Source organism: Castor canadensis, chromosome 1 (assembly GCF_047511655.1).
Source record: "Castor canadensis chromosome 1, mCasCan1.hap1v2, whole genome shotgun sequence".
Classification (NCBI taxonomy): domain Eukaryota; kingdom Metazoa; phylum Chordata; class Mammalia; order Rodentia; family Castoridae; genus Castor; species Castor canadensis.
The window spans coordinates 191,201,092-191,221,893 of NC_133386.1; the positions used below are offsets into that span (position 1 = coordinate 191,201,092).

General features: G+C 34.3%; 1 pseudogene; it reads right to left on the reverse strand.

The window, feature by feature from the left end:
* Positions 1-5,325: 5,325 nt before the first annotated feature.
* Positions 5,326-6,255, reverse strand: LOC141421703 (olfactory receptor 5W2-like; annotated as a pseudogene).
* Between the last annotated feature and the right edge of the window lie 14,547 nt (positions 6,256-20,802).

A 20,802-nucleotide genomic window follows, 5' to 3' on the forward strand; every position in this document is an offset into this window, starting at 1 on the left:
ATAAAGATGGGTATTTATATATTGTTCCTGATCTTAGCATAAGAGCCTTCAAAATGTTACCATTGATTATGATGTTAGATGCACTTTTGCAATAAAGGAATTCTCAGTGCTTTGAAGAACATTGTCTTTACAACTAATTTATTGAGAATTTTACTAAGAAAGGTATGCTGTACTTTGTCAAGTACTTTTATGCATTTACTGAGATAAGCAAGTATTTAATCTCTATTTTGTTTGTATGGGGAATCATGTTATTCATATGTAGAACTAATTTTGCAACTCAAGGACAAACCTATAGTGATCATGATGATGATTCCTTGATGTACTGTTAAGTATGGTTTATGTGAGACACTCATTTCCCTATGCAGGCAAGATCATTTCCATATCACAGCAGGCAAAATTTCAACTATGCTGATTAATGAAATCTATGAAGGGTTCCAGAAAAGGAAATAGCATTTTATTTATTTCAACTGAAAAACTGAGCATTAACCTTCCTGGGGATTCCTGTTGCATGGCACAATGGCAGAAATTAAATAGAAAATAGAAAAAAGGTATTGCCCACTGAAATTATGTCACCTGGAAGCCTTGAAGAAGCTTCTGCATCATAATATTTTATAATGTGTGAATTAAGACATTACACTCAACAATGTGATTGGTATGTGTTCATTTAATGCCCTTTGTTTAATGACAGTTTATATTATCTAAAATTATTTTGAAAGCCAGGAGTATACCCTGAATCAGAATGAAGTCTATTTAAAAGAAAAACACAAAACATTAAATTTGCTTGGCTTGTAACAATTTATGTTCTGAGTAGTCCAGTAATTCCTTCTTTCTCCTTAAACCTCACCATTGAATTCATAGCTACATATTATTTTCTCCTCTTAGGCACTTGTTTTTTCAGTTTTGTTGCCCTTACTTATATAACTAAATGGGCTTTTATACTTCATTGTTATTTTTCATGATGATCCCAGAACTAACTACCAGTGTAATATTCTGTGGGGAAATCCTGCTAAAGCAAAGCTCAAACCACCTGACTGGTTGGTAGCCAGTCTCCACTAGTTGACCTCAGAAAAGTAATGCATTTGTGTTGCCCACCAGCTTTCTCACCATCACTTACTTTACTTATATATTTTGAGGATGAGGAATTGCCCTTGATCAAATTTAGATCTTTCCATACTCAATTTTCCCTCAGACACTGCCCTACTTTGAGACATGTTAAATCCTCTCAGGTTACATTTTGTTAAGTCAAGGATCAGCTTTAGCTTTCCTTGAAAAATGAAAGTCTTTCATTTTTTAAAAAATTAAGATAAAATTCATATAGCATATAATTTACATGATTGTGTAACCCTCACCACTATCTGATTCTAGAGAGCTTTCATGGCAACAAAAATAAACCCTTTACCCATTAAGCAATGACTACATTCTTCTTCCTTCCCACTCAGTACCTGCAAAGCATTACTCTATTTTCTATCTCCAAAGCTTTGCCTGTTCTTGATGTCTATATGAATATGATTGTACAGTAAGTAGCTTTTTTGTGAGTAGCTTCTTTCAGTCCATTTAATATTATTAAGATTCATTTATATTGCAGCATGTAACAAGAACTTAAGTAGCATTAATTTATTAAATACAGTGCTACCTTTGCCCCAAACCCCATGCTAAACTGAGCTTGCATAGTTACATTAATATTAAAAACTTTGCAATTAAATTCAACTACAGAGTGACATGTATTTTCATACAGAATGATGTTTGTAAGCTACTGAAAAAAATTCTTAAGGAAAATTACTCATTAGACTTAAGCAAGTCAAAGATGTGTATCTGTATTTGAGGTTTTCCTGGTCCCCCACTTAACATAATAGCATAAAGTTTGTTGACAGAAATTATAGTTTATTAATATATTACATTTGATTGCTTTGACATAAAAGCAAATCAGAGTGATTGTGCTTGGACCATAATAGCTTAAAAATTCTAAAACATGTAATGTATAACATATTAGTATTTGTTTACTCTTGACTTAAAGAGCCAGTAATAGTTCAGTTGTTTTCAATACTGTGCTAGTACAAAGTAAATCCATAGTGAATATTTTGTGCAGGTCTTAGGTTGCTAAGTGGCTCCTGTATCTTACATATAAATTTAGTCAGGGGACTGCATAGCATTTTCATATACAACTATGGTATGTACTTCCCATTAATTTCAGAGAGTGGGACACCACTTTATTTTTCTATCATAAATTTTTAAACATAGTTGTTTCATTTCCTCAAGAGTCCTGGATGTTTCAAGTGATTTCATTTTGGTCTTTCTGTAGGTGAGTCATGCTTTTAAGTTTTTAGTTTTTAATTACTTGGGCAGTAATAAAATTGGAAATCCATATCTAAGAAGAGTCTATGAAATCAGACCATGAGTATTGAGAATAATAGGTTAGTTAGAAGGGCTGTGTTTACAGGTATTTGGACTTCTGAAAATCATATTGTGTAGCTGGCATCACTGTAATCACTATTGCAGATCCAAACTGCTTAGAGACACAGCTCAATTATTTTATATGCAGGTGAAGTGGTCATCTTTTGATAAATTTTTTGAAATGGGAACAGTTGACATTGCAGGAAAATCACAATTCAGATACAGAAAAAGTGAGAAGAAAAGACCTTAGAACTAATTTAGGTTGATTTCCTTCTTTAACAGAGGCAGTATAAATTCAAGAAAGGAAAATTGACCATGTAAGGTGAATTACAGTGATTTAGAGCAATATTGAATAGTTCCTTCATAATATGTTTCCACTCAAAGAGCAACACTTGTAATGTGAGAGTAAAAATTACAGGATCTGACTTAAAAACAGAGCCTCCTGCTCAATTGGCCTTTGAACAGTGCTATCAGTATTTTCTATTCTAATGCATATAACCCTCAAGAGTATATATCTGTCTACTTTCTGTGGTACACATGTTCTAAAATATTAAATCACTACGTCATTCTTCTGTTCAGCCAATGGCAAGGATAAAAGGTTAGGTCAAGATGTGGAAGATTGACTATGATATTTGCTTAATGCACAGATCATTCAAGTACTATACTTTGAAAATAATCTTGTAATGAATCATTCATTTATTTGTGAAAAAGTTGTGGTTTTGAGTTTTTTAGAGTAGAGAATTATTAGGAATTAAGCAAATTGGTTAACATAGATCAATACATTTTGAGGTTGTAGTAAACACTTCTGTAGAATTTCAAGATACAAGTGGTATAAAGGAAATATGCCAAAGTATATTTTGTTATCTTTTGAATCTCTTAAAACATTCCAAAGAATTTGTTGTTTAACCTAAAATAATAGGGGGTGAACTTTGTAGGGGGAGGCAGGAAGATCACAGCTTTGATATCAGCTTGGGCTACCTAGCAAGACTGTCAAAAAGAATCAGGGAGAAAGAAGGTTACAATTAATTGGAAAATAAGGAAGAAAGAGACTACAATTAGTAAAATTAATTATATTTTCAGCTTCCAGTCAACAGACTGAATATTCAGTAAAATTAATTATATTTTCAGCTTCCAGTCAACAGACTGAATATTCTGTTCCTTACTTTGTATCCTCTATGTCTGGTGTCAGGGTCCAATAGGTAAATTAAATTAATGTGTATTTCTACTATAGATTATATGTATATAATACAAACATACACACAGTGTGTGTGTGTTTTTTAAGGGGGAATTGGGTTAGTTTGATGATATATTTGCAAGGTCTACATTTCTGGCAATCCATTGATCCCTCACTACGCTGCTACTAATATATTGCAGTGTTGTCTGCCATAACACTGCTCATAATAAAGTACTAGTCAAAGAAAATAGGGTATGGTAGAAATCTTTAAATGCTGTTTGCAATAAGCAAGTATTCAGATACGCTTTCACCACCATGATACAATTTATCATGTCACGTTGCCCCATAAATGCTACCTTGAAAGACAGAGGAGACTCTAACACTCTCATTCTATTCAGAAACATTTTCAAAAGAAGATTTATAATGGCAGCTAGAAAAACCTAAGTCATCCGTTGGCTTTTAGTTCTACAGTTAGAAAAGATAATTTGGAGCTCCTTTAAGTATAATTTTGCTCTTCAAATATGCAATGATATCCTCAACAAGCTGATTCAGTGCTTTCGTGATTAGAAAATTAAAGAAGAAAAAGATGAACGAAACAAGAATCACACCCAATCACAGATAAATATTCTTACTTCTCATGGAAAAACTCTGTACATCTTTATAGAAATATTCCTTATCTGAGTCACATTGCACAGTAAATTACCTTTGCTGCAGTGAAATCTAGTAACACTAAAATATATCGCATTTTTATTTCATTACTTATTTATTTATTTTCCTATTATTTGACATAAATGCATAGCGCAGGTGATTCACCTAGCAAGGATGGCCCACTCGATTCTTGAGCAAAGTTTACACATAATTTCATATAGGAAGTAAATATTTGTATATATTGAGATAATGCTTTAAGGAGGCAAATTGTCTGAGTTCTATAAAAAGAGATATTTAAACAGGGCAGAAAAGAGGGAAGAAGGGAAAGAAAGCTTCCTGGAAAGACTGAGGAAGAGTTGATAATTAACAATTGCAGCACCAGATTATCTTTGCAGTGGTTTCTTGCATTGGTGTTCACAAAACATCTTATTTCTTAAGAGAATTGAATCATCCACTCTAAGACTTCTCTACTTGCCAGACTCTCTGCCTAGAACTGTTTCCTTTTTCAGTATTGCCTTTATTTAAAACTGAGATAGAGTATCTGTATCCAATGAAATCTTTCTCCTGCACAATAGAATTAATTTCCCCAGTCCACTTCATAAATGTTGTTGAAACTTATGGTGAATTACGAGTACTTAATTAATGCATGCTATGTGCACTAGAATTCATTAGTATAGGATTCTAGAAATTACTAGTATAAGAACTGGATTTACCATGAAAACACATCATTTAAATGTACAAAAGCAATTAGTCAAAACTTGGTAAATTTTAATACAATTGAAATATTGAATGAATAAAAACCTCACAAATTTAGAAAGGTGAGGAAATTTTCAGCAGTGAGGTAGCACTATATATTAGTTCAAGACATATAATGAAGCATAATAGAATCAGGGACTATAATATTTTCTGGTAATTGGGCTTTATTACAAATAATAATATCATTAAAATATACTTTGATGTTCAGAATTAAAAATCACATAATATATAGCATTCTCTGATAGAATATGTTTTTAAATTAAAATCATTGAGAAAGTTTTGTTTTTCATGCATATAATTTTAGGAAAACAAGAATCACTATGCTTGTGGAAAAGGTTGGGACTTACGATCAATAATTAAAACCATCTTTTATTTTTCAGTTTTTCCAGGGCCTCTTTCACATCTTTGTTCCGTAAAGTATATATTAGCGGGTTCAGCATGGGAATTACAAGGGTGTAAAACAGTGAAGTCATTTTGTCTTGATCTAGAGAATAAGAAGTACTTGGCCAGAAATACATGAAGAGTACAGTTCCCTGGAAAATCGCTACTACAGTTAAGTGAGAGGCACAAGTGGAGAAAGCTTTAAGCCTCCTGTCAGCAGAGCGGATGTTTAAGACTGATAAGATGATATAACGACAGGAGATAAGAACACCTGAAATAGTGCTTAGTTCGATGAATCCAAAAATAATGAATATTGCTAACTCATTGACCTGTGTATCTGAACAAGATAGTAGTAAAATGGGAGGGATATCACAAAAGAAGTGGTCAATCTCATTGGACCCACAGAAACATAACTGGAATGTCAATGTCGTATGTATCAAAGCATCTGCCATTCCCACCATGTAAACCCCAGCCATGAGCAGGGCACACACCCTGTTGGACATGTGGACTGTATACAGCAAGGTATTGCTGATGGCCTTGTACCTGTCGAAGGCCATCACTGCCAGCAGCAGTACAAACGTACAAGCAATGCAGAATTGCAGAGCACAGCCAAAGAAAGGAACTGATTTTTTCTTGCTAAATGTAAAACATTAGCAAGAAAACATTTTGGGTCCAATTGCTGTGGAATACCAGAGGTCACAGAAAGAGAGGTTGCTGAGGAAAAAGTACATTGGTGTGTGAAGCTGGGAGTCCAGTCTGATTAAAATGATCATCCCAACATTTCCCAGAAGATTAATTAGATAAACAAATAGAAACAAGGTGAAAAGAGCCATTTTCATCTTAGGGTTATTGGTAATTCCCATTAGAATGAATTCAGTCAATAAGGAGCAATTTCCCTTGTCCATTCTTCTTTATCTTGTCTATACCTTTGAGAAAATGATCATGAAAATGGTAACTATACATTTTGTGGATATCAACAGTGTGTTTGTAAGGCAGAACCTGATTTGATGCCTCTAAGAAAGTTACCTAGCCATATGATACTTTAAAACTATTGTTATCTATTTAAATCTACAAAAATCTCAAAGAGGCACTTGATAAACTTTTATCTAAAGCTACATGGTATTCATGGAGTAGATACATGACTTTCCACAAGTTCCCTAATTTCTTTGGGTCTTATTTTTCTTATCATTTAGTACACTTGATCTTCAAAGTAATATGAAATAAACATTGATGTTAGAGAGATAAGGCTATGTAATAGGATTAAATATTTGTTATGCTTCAGAATATTCACATTGATACAAAATGACTACATTATTTTCCTAAAAGTACTGTAATTGTTTCAAAGATTTTTGCATTAGTTCTATAAACAAAAGCCCATTACTATGAATGGTAAAAATTATTGTGACTTTTCATGATGTATGTTTTCTTTAACATTTGATATGAAGTAAAATAAATTTTATAGACTTTCCTTTAAATTTGTATTATGATTTTGCTACAGTACTCATTACCTGTTTGCACCAGTGTTCTTGTACTCAAAGTTGAGGTTTTTTTTCCTGGCCAAAGACATGAGCTAAAAAGAAGCAGAGTCAAAACAATTTACCACAAATATTTACAGTGAATTGTATTTTAAATGATATTTTATGTTAAATATTGGAAATGACATGAAGGAAAATAAATACTTATGACCTATATGGCCTTCAGTTCCTTTTTATATGTATTTTTGTACTTATGTGTCCTCATTGATATGAAAATTAAAATGTAGTTGGTAGATATTTATAGGTTTTTTTAGTTGTAAGCAAATACTGCATGTTTTTTGCAATGAGCTGAGTTGATGATTTTTGACATAAAAAGAAATAGTCCATTCCATTTTCATCTACGTGTACTCACAGTTATGAAGAAACAAAGGTTTTCCTGTGTAGCTAGACTGAAATAAAAATTAATAAATTTTATTACTTCGGTATTTTTAAGTTCACTCAGTGTTCCAGTTGGGATGAAAAAAATCCATTTAATTTTTAATGTATTGAAATTGAGTACATGTTAAATTAACCAAGCAAAATAATTCATTTACAAATTTGTCAAGTACTTTTCTCACTTTTATTTCACAATTTTAGATCCGGAGAGGTATGAACATACTTGGGATGAGCAGGTGTTCAGTAACTGAACAGTAGGCAGATAGCATTTGATTTTACCAGGTTACATTTGGGACATAAGACTGAAGCTATTTCCCTCAGGCTTTGGTTTGATTAGTTATATTCCTGGTTCAGAATCATCTCTTGCAAATATAGTAACAACTTTAACAAGTCAAGCTTTGCCTCTTCATTATTATTAGCAAATCAATTCATGTAAGAAGGAAAACTGCAAATTACTCTTTAACTATACAGTATAATCAAAACATTCCTTCTCTAATCAAGGCAAAAAATCTTATGTAATTCAAAGATCCACTCTACTTAATTATTCCAAATTCCTTTCTGTTGTCCACTCTTTCTTCAGTTTGTAAACGTTTTCCTTCATCTTCTCAGGAATATTTCATGCTTTTATAGAATTACTTTGTTTGATATTAGGATATAATACAGTGCAATAGTCACCACTTTAAAGTATACACTTTTTTTAGGGTATTTGTAAAGTTGTGCACCCAACACCACTATAATTCCAGAACACTTTCTATCACCCCAGTAAGAAATCCATACCTAGTAGCAATTATGCTCCCTTTTCCTTTCCCCATAATCCCTGGAAGCCAGTAACATATTTCTGAGAAACTGAATTCGTTAGCCAGGCACATGTGGCTCACACCTATAATCCTAGGCAGAGATCTGGAAGATTGCAGTTCAAAGCCAACCTGGGGAAATAGTTTGAGAGACCCCATCTTGAAAATACCCAACACAAAAAAGGACTGGTGGAGTGACTCATGGTGTAGGCCCTGAGTTCAAACCCCAGTACCAAAAAAAAAAAAAAAAAGAATCTTGATATGGATGATAAATATTCTAAAAATAAGAGTTCCACTCTGTTGTAAAACTAAATTTAATGTGCCTGCAAATCTGAGAATCACTAGAATTTTTAACTTTCTTGTCCTCCCAAAATTCTCTATGAATAACAGTAAAATCCACCAAGAGTGAGGTTATATTTAACCATGGTGTTAGTTTTTATATCCATAATTGCTACAGATGTAGAAAAATATTCATAAATGTATTTCAATTTTTTGTCTACTTTTCATAATCTATAAATATATTTTGCCCATTTTTTCATTTAAATATTTTATTGAAGTAATATACTTTTTCCAACTCAAGTGAGAACTTTCTTTTTTTTTTTTTTAAGTCTCCCCCAACACACTTAGACATGACAAAAAATAACACTGCCCAATATGTTAAGTGTCACAGATTATTCCAGGTTCTTCTGAGAGTAAAGCAAAAACTCTCTAGGAACTCTTTAAAAAACATTTTGAAACATGTTTCTTTTTTATTATTATTTTTCATTTACTCACATGTACATACATTGTTTGTGTCACTTTTCCCCCATGCCCCACCTCCCACCCTCTCCCCTATTTCCCCGTCAGTTCCAGGCAGGTCCTGTTCTGCCTTTATCACTAGTTTTGTTGAAGAAAAGAGACAAGCATAATAAGGAGGACAAAGTATTTTTGCTAGTTGAGTTAAGGATAGCTATCCGAAAGATTCCTAGCATTGCTTTCGTGTTATGACCCATGTTGATTCATCTCTAACTAATCTTTACCCTTGTTACTGTTCCCCTTCTCATGATAACCTCTGTTGCTTTAAGGTTTCTGTATTAGCTCCTCTGGAGTGGGGTCATCAAACACTTTCATGTTTTGGGTTTTTTACCTATTTCTCTATCACCCGTATGTGCTCTCCCCTTGTCATGTGGTCCCAGTCTAACCACAGTGCTGCATTTGCCATAGATCTAAAGTCCACATATGAGGGAGAACATATGATTTTTGGTCTTCTGAACCTGGCTGACCTCATTCAGAATGATGTTCTGTAGTTCCATCCATTTACCTGCAAATAATAAGATTTCATTCTTCTTCATAGCTGAGTAAAATTCCATTGTGTACAAATACCACGTTTTCTTGATCCATTCACCAATAGTGGGGCATCTTGGTTGTTTCTGTAACTTGGCTATTGTGAATAGCACTGCAATAAACATGGGTGTGCAGGTGCCTCTGGAGTAACCTGTGTTGCATTCCTTTGGGTATATCCCCAGGAGTAGGATTGCTGGATCATATGGCAGGTCTATGTTTAGATTTTTAAGAACTCTCCAAATTTTTTTCCACAGTGGTTGTACCAGCTAGCATTCCCACCAGCAGTGGATTAGGGTTCCTAACTCCTCATATCCTCGCCAACACAAGTTGGTGGTGGTGTTTTTAATGATGGCTATTTTAACAGGGGTGAGGTGCAATCTTAGTGTTTTGATTTGCATTTCCTTTATGGCTGGAGATGGTGAGCATTTTTTCATGTGCTTTTTTGCCATTTGAATTTCTTCTTTTCAGAAACTTCTATTAAGTTCAATTGCCCATTTTTTAATTGGTTCATTGATTTTAAGAGAGTTTAATTTCTTAAGTTCCCTGTATATTCTGGTTATCAGTCCTTTGTCTGATATATAGCTGTTGAATATTTTCTCCAACTCTGTGAGTGGTGTCTTCAGTTTAGAGACAATTTCTTTTGTAGTACAGAAGCTTTTTAATTTTATGAAGTCCCATTTGTCCATTCTTTCTCTTAGTTTTTGGACTGCTGGGGTTGTATTGAGGAAGTCCTTGCCTATACCTATTAGTTTCAGAGTGTTTCCTGCTCCTTCCTGTAGTAACTTCAGAGTTTCAGGTCTGATATTTAGGTTCTTGATCCATTTTGAGTTGATAGTACTACAGGGTGATAGATGTGGATCTAGTTTCAGTTTCATGCTGATGGGTAACCACTTTTCCCAGCAACATTTGTTGAAGAGGCTGTCTTTTCTCCATCATATATTTTTGGAAACTTTGTCAAAAATGAGGTGGGTATAGTTGTGTGGATTCATATCTAGACCTTCTATTCTGTTCCACTGGTCTTCATGTCTGTTTTTATGCCACTACCATACTGCTTTTACTGCTATTGCTTTGTAATATAGTTTGAAGTCAGGTATTGTGATACCTCCAGCATTGCTTTTTTTGTGGAGTATTGCCTTGGCTATTCATGGTTTCTTGTGTTTCCAAATGAACTTTAGAGTAGATTTTTCAATCTCTGTGATGAAAGTCATTGTAATTTTGATGGAAATTGCATTAAACATTTAGACTGCTTTTGGAGCTATAGCCATTTTTACTATGTTGATTCTACTGATCCATGAGCACGGGAGATCTTTCCATCTTCTGTAAACTTCCTCAATCTCTTTCCTCAGGAGTTTGTAATTCTCCTTGCAGAGTTCATTCACGTCTTTTGTTAAATTTACTTCTAAGTATTTGATTTTCTTGAGGCTATTGTAAATGGAATTGTTTCCATATATTCCTTCTCAGATATTCATTGTTGGTATATAGAAAAGCTAATGATTTTTGTAGGTTGATTTTGTATCCTGTCAACTTACTGTAGCTGTTTATGGTGTCTCTGAGTTTTTGGGTAGAGTTTTTCAGGTCTTTAAGGTATAGGATTATATTATCTGCAAATAAGTATATTTTGACAGTTTCTTTATCTATTTGTATTCCTTTTATTTCTTCTTCTTGCCTGATTGCTTTGGCTAAAAATTCCAGTACTATGTTGAAAAGGAGTGGGGATAGTGGGCACCCTTGTCTCATTCTTGAATTTGGGGGAATGGTTTCAGTGTTTCACCATTAATTATGATGTTGGCTGTAGGTTTGTCATAAATAGCCCTTACCATGTTGAGGTACATTCCTTCTATTCCTAGTTTTCTTAGAGCTTTTATCATGAAGTGGTGTTGGATCTTGTCAAAGGCTTTTTCTGCATCTATTGAGATGATCAAGTGGTGTTGTCTTTGCTTCTATTGATGTGCTGTATTACATTTATAGATTTGAGTATGTTGAACCATCCCTCCATCCCTGGGATAAGGCCAAATTGGTCATGGTGTATGATCTTTGTGATGTGTTGTTGGATTCAGTTTGCCATTAATTTCTTAAGGATTTTTGCATCAATAATCATTAAGGAAAATGGCCTATAATTCTCCTTTTTGGAGGTGTCTTTGTCTGGTTTTGGGATGAGAGTAATATTGGCTTTATAGAATAAGTTAAGCAGTGTTCCTTCCCTTTGTATTTTCTGGAACAGTTTAAGGTGAGTTGGTGTTTGTTCTTCTTTAAAAGTCTGATAGAATTCAGCAGTGAATCCATCAGGTCCTGGACTTGATGCTGCTTCAATTTCTTTTTGTATTATAGATCTATTCAAATGATTAATATCTTCTTGATTTAGTTTGGTGGTTATAAGTTTCAAAAAATTTGTCCATTTCTTCAAGATTTTCAAATTTATTAGAGTATAGGATCTCAAAGTAGTCTCTGATGATTTCCTGGATTTCCGTGGTGTTTGTTGTTATCTTCCATTTTGCATTTCTGATTTTATTGATTTGAGTTTTTTTCTCTCCTCATTTTAGTTAGGTTTACCAGGGGTCTGTCAATCTTATTTATTTTTTCAAATGACCAGCTTTTTGTTTCATTGATTCTTTGTATTTTTTTTTGTTTGTATTTCTTTGATTTCAGCCCTTATTTTAATTAATTCTTTCCTTCTGCTTATTTGGGGATTTGCTTGTTCTTGTTTTTCTAGGAGTTTGAGCTGTCGTATTAGGTCATTGATTTGAGATCTCTCTGTATTTTTAATCTATGCACTCATGGCTATAAACTTCCCTCTGTGTCCCATAGGTTCTGGTAGGTCATGTTTTCATTTTCATTAACTTCCAGGAACCTTTTAATTTCCTCTTTTATTTCACAGATGACCCATTCATTATTGAGCAATGTGTTGTTCAGCTTCCCATTGTTTGCATGTTTTTTACAGCTCTTTTTGTTGTTGAGTTCTCATTTTAATGCACTATGATCAGATAGAACGCATGGGATTATTTCTATTTTCTTATATTTGCTGAGGCTTCCTTTGTGCCCCAAGATATGATCAACTTTTGAGAAGGTTCCATGGGCTGCTGAGAAGAATGTATATTGTGCAGATGTTGCATGAAATATTCTGTAGACATCAGCTAGGCCCATTTAATCTATGGTATAATTTAGGTCTAGGATTTCTTTATAGATTTTTTGTTAGGATGACTTATCTATTAATGATAGGGGAGTATTAAGGTCTCCCACTCTCACTGTGTTGGAGTTTATATATGTTTTTAGGTCCTTCAGAGTATGTTTGATGAAATTGGGTGCATTGACATTTGGTTCATATAGTTTGATAATTGTTATTTCCTTTTGGTGTATTTCCCCTTTAATTAGTATGGAGTGTCCTTTATCTCATTTGATCAATGTAGGTTTGAAGTCTACCTTCCGAGATAAATATGTTTTCAGGGACCATTGGCTTGGTAAATCTTTTTCTAGCCTTTCACTTTCAGCCAGTGCTTATTTTTGTTTATGAGGTCAGTATCCTGTAGGCAGAAGATTGTTGGATCTTCCATATTAATCCAGTTTGCCAGTCAGTGTCTTTTGATGAGGAAATTTAGTCCATTAACATTCAGTGTTAGTATTGATAAGTACATGGTGATCCCTGTCATGTAGTTGTCTTTGTTGATTAAGAATTTGATTATCAATGTCACTCTTTACTTTCTTTCCTTTTCTTATCCTGTGGTTTGGTATTGCCTGACTTTTCATGGTTTTGTTTGCTTTCATTATACATGTGCGGAATTCCTTGGAGAATCTTTTGTAGTGGTGGCTTGGCGGTCATATATTGTTTTAATTTCTGCTTATCATTGAAGACACTAATTGTTCCATCTATTTTGAATGATAGTTTTGCTGGGTAAAGTATCCTAAGATTGAAGTTATTTTCATTCAGTGCTTGGAAGATCTCATCCCATGCTCTTCTTACTCTTTAATGTTTCTGTGGAGAAGTCTGTTGTGATTTTGATGGGTTTATCTTTGTATGTCATTTGTTTTTTCTCTCTTATAGTCTTCAATATTCTTTCTCTAGTCTCTGTACTTATTGTTTGAATGATAATATGTCATGGGGTAGTTCTATTTTGGACAGGTGTGTTCGGTGTTCTGGAGGCTTCCTGTATCTGAATGGCATAGTTTTCTCTAGATTTGGGAAATTTCCTGTTATTATTTTGTTGAATACATTGCACATTCTTTTTGCTTGCACCTCTTCTCCTTCTTCAATGCCCATGATTCTCATTTTGGGTGTTTTGATGGAGTCAGTGAGTTCTTCCATTTTCTTTTCACAGGTCTTGAGTTGTTCAACTAGTGGTTCTTCAGTTTTTCATTTAATTCCATTTCATCTTCAAGTTCTGAGATTTTGTCTTCTGTTTATTCTATTCTGCTGGAATGACCCTTCATTTTGTTTTGTATTTCTGTTTCATTCTTTTTTCTGAGGTTTTCCATACCATGGGTTATTTCTTCTTTAATATTGTCAATTTTTGCCCTTAATTCATTTTTCTCTCTGTTTATGGTGATCTTTGTTTCAGTTTGGTGTTTGTTTAGGACTCCTATGATTAATTTTATTTCCTTTCTGTGTTTTCTCATATTCTTTAGTTTTCTTGTCTCAGAATTTCTTGAGTGTCTCCTGTACATTTTGGTTGACCATGGCTAGTAGCATCTCTATGAAATTCTCATTAATTACCTTTAGAATTTCTTCTTTCAGGGTGTTCTTGTGGTTTTCGTTGGGTTCCTTGGTATAGTTTATCTTTGTTTTGTTGAAGTCTGGATCTGGGTATCCATTTTCTTCATTTTGCCCTAAATACTGTGCTAATTTATTTTTGGGGAGAGAATGGTTTCCCTCCCTTTTTCTTCTTCCCATACTTCCACTAGGTAACATTTCTGTCCCTGTACTATGTGTAATTTAGTATTAGATGGGTTATAATATTAATACTAACAAAACTGTGAGAGAAGGTTAAAAAAGAGAAAGAGAAGGAAAGATAAAAGGAAGAAAGAAGAGAGGGAAAAAAAAAGGAAAAAATGTGAGAGATGATGAGTGAGCAAACAGCAAACCAGGCTGCCAAACCCTTAAAGAAGGGAGAAAAAGATGACAAAACAATCACCAGTTCTGGAACAGTAGCATTTCAGTCTTAGTTGTTTTTACTTCTTTAGTGTCCAGTCCAGTCTGTGTGTTTCTCTTAGGCACACTTAGAGGACTCTAGTGGTAGCCTGAGCAAAAGCCTGGTGGAGCAGTTATCTGCGAAGCCTGTAGAGGGAAGGCTGTGTCCACACAAGAGGCGGGGTTCCTGGCTGGCTGGTGGGTGGATGTTGTCTTGCACCACACTGGTGCCTGTCCAGCAGGGCAGGGCTCCAGCTCTTCCACCCAGAGCTGGATCCCAGCAGGGCCTGATGGGTGGGGGAGAGCACTTGTTCTACAATCTGTCAAAATCCCAGTAACAGTCCTTATAGCAATAGAAAATAGTAATTCTAAAATTCATATGGATCCACAAAATTCCCTGGGAAGTCAAAACAACCTTTATCGCAGATAATAGAGCTAGAGGCATTACAGTACCAGATCTCAAAATCACCAGATCTCAAAATATCTCAAAATGTACTGCAAAGCTGTAGTAATCAAAAAGCATGATACTGCTGATATGGTGGCTCATGTTTGTAATCCCAACTACTTCAGAGGCAGAGATAGGACAATCATGATTTGAAGCTAGCTGGGCAAAAGACTTTAGAGAGACTATATCACAAAACAATGATCCAGGTGTGGTGGTAAATGCATGTCTGTAATCCTATCTATGCAAAAGGCATTGGTAGGAGGATCATGATCTGTACCTAGCCTTGGACAAAGCAGAAATCTTCTCTTAAAAATAACTGAAGAAAAATGGACTGGAAGCATGTGTTTGAATTGGTAGAGGCAAGCACAAAACGCAACGTTCAATCCCCAGTATCACTTATACTTTTATAGAGAAAGACTGTAAGAAAGAGAGAGATAAATAGATGGATAGATGGAGACATAGATTTACCATGTTCTCTTGATGAACTGACATCTTTATCTCTCTTTTTACAGTCTATTTTACCTGAAATACAGATACTTATCCTTGATTTTTTTCACTTTTTTTCCATTTATATGAATATCTTTTTTAGTTTGTTCTCTTTCAGTATAAGAGTGTACTTTAAGACGATGGGCATACCTTATTGGCAGCATATTGTTAGAAATTGCTTTTTTAATCTATTAAATACTCTGGATGATTACTTGGAGATTACTAGGAAAATATATTGTATTTACCTTCAGTATTAATATAATTAATTAATTATTATGTTAATTCCATTAATATAATAACATAATCATTAACATTATATTAGCTGACTTGCCAGCACTATAATGAACTATCTGACATTGGCTATTTCTGAAGTAAAGAGGGACATATTTTTGCTCAGATTTCTGAATGTCAAGGTCATGATTGGATATCCCATTGTTTTGGGCTTCATGAAGGGTGGAACATCATAGTGGGAATGTGTGTCAGAGGGAGAGGTCATATCTACAGACAAGAAGAGAGAGGAGAATAACGTCATACAGCAACATCTAAGAGCAAACCCCAATTACCTAAGGACCTTCTGCTAAGCCCTATCCCTAAAAAGTTCACAAAACTTCATAACTCAACCAAATCCTGTGAGGGACACTCATTCAAGATATAAAAATAGCTAAGGACCTACTAATTCCATTTTGTTAACTATTTTCTAGTTTTTTTTTTTTTTTTGGTGGATCCTTTGTTCCTTTCTTCCTGTATTACATTATTTCATTTTGATTTGATGGCCTTTGTTCCTATGCCATCAAATAGTATAGTGGGGTACTTTGCATTTTCCCCTTCTTCTGTTTTTTTGTGTATATATTTTAAACATTTCCTTTGTGGTTAACTAAAATCTTATAAAATGTGTTATATTTATGACTGTTTGTGTTAAGCTGATAATTTAACTTGGACTGATAATTTAACTTGGATTGCATATACAAATACTAACTTTTTAAAATAACCTGTGACATTTTAAGTTTTGATGTCACAATTGAATGGTTTTAAAAGTTAATTGAGAAATTATGATTGTACAAGTTAATGTGCAGTGTAATGTTTTGTTGTATTAACACACTATATAATGATCTACTCAGGATATTGAGGTTATTCATTATCTCAAATAAAATTATTTCTTTATAATGAGAATATTCAAAATCCTTCCTACTATTTATTTTGACTTATATGATTTGATATGATAATAATTGGTATACTTAATCAGTCTTTATAAAGCTAGTTGGTTTTAATAATTTTACCTTTCAATAGTTATACTATAGACATGCTTGATTCACTCATCCAATTGCAGTAGTTTTGGCATTTGATAATACTCCTACCAGTTATTTTTAAACTTTTAGAGTTCAATAATACCTTTACTTCTACCAGTTATTTTTTTTTCTTTTATTATTCATATGTGCATACAAGGCTTGGGTCATTTCTCCCCCCTGCCCCCACCCCCTCCCTTACCACCCACTCCACCCCTTCCCTTCCCCCCCACCCCCTCAATGCCCAGCAGAAACTATTTTGTCCTTATTTCTAATTTTGTTGTACAGAGAGTATAAGCTATAATTGGAAGGAACAAGGGGTTTTGCTGGTTGAGATAAGGATAGCTATATAGGGAGTTGACTTGCATTGATTTCCTGTGCATGTGTGTTACCTTCTAGGTTAATTCTTTTTGATCTAACCTTTTCTTTAGTTCCTGGTCCCCTTTTCCTATTGGCCTCAGTTGCTTTTAAGGAATCTGCATTAGTTTCTCTGCGTTAAGGGCAACAAGTGCTAGCTAGTTTTTAGGTGTCTTACCTATCCTCACCCCTTCCTTGTGTGCTCATGCTTTTATCATGTGCTCAAAGTCCAATCCCATTGTTGTGTTTGCCCTTGATCTAATGTCCACATATGAGGGAGAACATATGATTTTTGGTCTTTTGAGCTAGGCTATGTTCAATGATGTTCTCAGAATGATGTTCTCCAATTCCATCCATTTACCAGCGAATGATAACATTTCATTCTTCTTCATGGCTGCATAAAATTCCATTGTGTATAGATACCACATTTTCTTAATCCATTGGTCAGTGGTGGGGCATCTTGGCTGTTTCCATAACTTGGCTATTGTGAATAGTGCCGCAATAAACACGGGTGTGCAGGTGCCTCTGGAGTAACCTGTGTCACAGTCTTTTGGGTATATCCCCAAGAATGGTATTGCTGGATCAAATGGTAGATCAATGTCTAGCTTTTTAAGTAGCCTCCAAATTTTTTTCCAGAGTGGTTGTACTAGTTTACATTCCCGCCAACAGTGTAAGAGGGTTCCTTTTACCCCGCATCCTCGCCAACACCTGTTGTTGGTAGTGTTGCTGATGATGGCTATTCTACTAGTTATTTTTAGATTTGTATATGTTTTTCTGTTACTTCCAAGGATCCTTTTCCTTCATTTTGAAGAATTCCCTTCAGTATTTCTCTTAAGGCAGGTCAGAAAGTGATAACTCTCCATGCTTTTGCTTATATGATAATTTGCTACCATACTTTCAGTTTTGAAAGATGGATTTGGTGTAGTCAAATTGTATCAATTTTTAAATTTAATACTTTGAAAATATTCTCACAATTACTACTGTCCTGCAAAATATCTAGTGAAAAATCAATTTATAATATTATATATTCTGTTCTACACATAATTCTCTTCTTCTTTGCACTTTTCAAATCTTTGTCTTTAAATTTTATAGTTTGATTATGATGTGTGTTGAGAATGATTCTTTTTAGACTCACTACTTTTAATTTAGACTTTCTGGATCTAGATTTCTATTTACTTCCTTAGGTCTGGGAAGTTTTTTTATCATTATTTATTCAATATTTTTATTGTTCTCACTCTCTCCATTTTCTCCTTCTGGGACATGGATAATATGTATGTTGCTATGTGTGATAATATCTCACAGGTCTCTGTTTTATAACAATATCTTTGTGATTTAACTTCCTGGCATATTTCCATGCATTTTCAATTTTTTATTACCATATATCAGTTATAGACAACAAGGGATTTCATTGTGATGTTTTCATATGCTTATGCTAATGTACTTTGTTCCCATTCATCCCCATGCTCACACTTCATCCACCATTACCTCTCACTCTGGTCCTTCTTTTTCCCACATAGTTGCCCTTCTACTTTAATGATTTTGCCTTTTTAATATAAGTTTCACAGTTGAGAGAACACATAATAGATATCTTTCAGAGTCTGAATTATTTTGCTGAATATCATCTCTTCATCCATTTTCAAGAAATGCTTTCATTCTTGTTTATGGCTGAGTAGCATTCCGTTGTGTTATATATACCACATTTTTATTATCCATCCTTTGATGAGCACCTAGAATGATTCCATATTTAGCCACTGCAAATAGTGCTGTAATAAACATGGGTGTGAACTTATCTCTATTGTGTGCTGGCTTTGATTCCTTCAGATATATATGCACAAGTAGTATAGTGTAAACTATCCTTACTCTATTTCTTTTCTTTTCTTTTTGTTCCTCAGATTGTCTGATTTCTAAAGACCTGCCATTGAGTTCTCAGATTCTTCCTTTTACTCGATCAAGTATTGACTTGAAATCCTCTGTTGATCCTTTTTCAGTTCTGTTATATTCTTTTTATATCTATGATTGCTTCCTAGTACTTTTTTATACTTTCTGTCTCCTCATGGAAAATATCAGTTTGTGTCAGTCAATGGCTCATGCCTTTAATCCCAGCTGATTCAGAAGGCAGAGACTGGAAGATCATGGTTCGAAACTAGCACAGGCAAAAAGATACAGAGACATCCTTGTCAATAAATAATCTGGGAGAGAGGGTGCACACCTGAAATTCAAGCTACACAGGAGTCATGGATAGAAGACCTTTAGTTGGAAGATGACCATGGGCAAAAACGCAAGCTCTATCTGAAAAATAAGAAAAACAAACAAACAGAAAAATGACTGGTGACTCACACAAGAGGTAGAGTACCTTGCCAACAAGTGCAGAGATCCTGAGTTTAAAGCCCAGAACCACCAATAAATAAATAAATAATAAATAAATTCTCAGTTTTATCTTCATTGTTCTTTTGACATCTGTGAACATGATTATGAGTACTTTAACTTCCCTGTAAGGAAATCAGACTTCTCCACTTTGCTAAGGTCAGTTTCTGGAAATTTATCATGTTTTCCTTAAATGACATATCCCTCCACATATTCATTTTTCTTTGCTCTTGTTGGTTTCTATGCATTAGATGAGACAAATAGGTTTTTCAGTCTGGTAGTAACAGCATTGTGTAGAAGAAAGATATAATCAATCCATCCAGCCAGAGATTTTTAATATGCCTCTCAAATTGGTGTTTTCCAATATTGCTATCTCTGTTTTTGGTGGCTCCCAAGATTATAGGACATGTTATCTCTTATCAGTACTTCAAAGCTGATAAATTAGGAGTCAGACTCTAGATGTAGCTTAAAGGGTTGAACGTTTGTATGTTACTTCTCTATTCAGAGTGAAAATGAGCATGAATATGAACCTTACACATCTGAAATAGGTTAGAAAGAGGAACTGGGGGAGGCATGCACACACATACAGCCTGCATCTCTGATGATGCTGGTACAATACTTGTTGAATATAGGTCCATTTCTTTTTTTCCTGTATTCTATGACTGTCTAGGAATTCAAATCCTATCAACTCCTACAGCTAAGTCTTGAAGGAGACAAGTCTTTAGGTGAAAACAATGGAAGTAGTGATGGTTGTGTATGGCTAAATTCCTTTCAGGATGAAAGGATAGACATGAATTTATCACAAAAGACATCCAGAAAAAAGGCTCAACTGCCAAGTTCTGTCTCTGCATGTAAAGTTCATGGTTTCTTTGCCCTTTAAAGTTCCTAAGCAATTTATTCAGAATCATTCCCTTGACAATAGGTGCTATCCTGTTTGACAATTACATGCCTTGGTTCTTGGCTTAGTTTTCTATTTATAGAGCCTAAATGTAGATCTTTGAGTATCCTAACCTTGAGTAATCTTTCCTTCGTTTCTCTCCTTAAGCCACTATGATACAAAAGCTAGGTGTTTTGATATACCTTGTACAGTTTCCTCACTTCTTATCATTATTGTCTTCTTTATTCACCTTTGGTTGCATATTTTCAAACAACCCTACCTTTAAGTAGACATATTGTTTCTTGTATTTGTTTGTTGTTATTTTCTTGTTAATTTTTGCTTTTAGGTTTTCTATTTTGGGGAGAGAGTTTAACTCAGGGCTTTATGCTTCCTAGGTAAGCACTCAACCACTTGAGCTACACCTTCAGTCTTTTTATAATTCTTTTTTTCTTAAATCATTTAGCCCATGATTGCTTCTAGCTCTCTACTTCCTG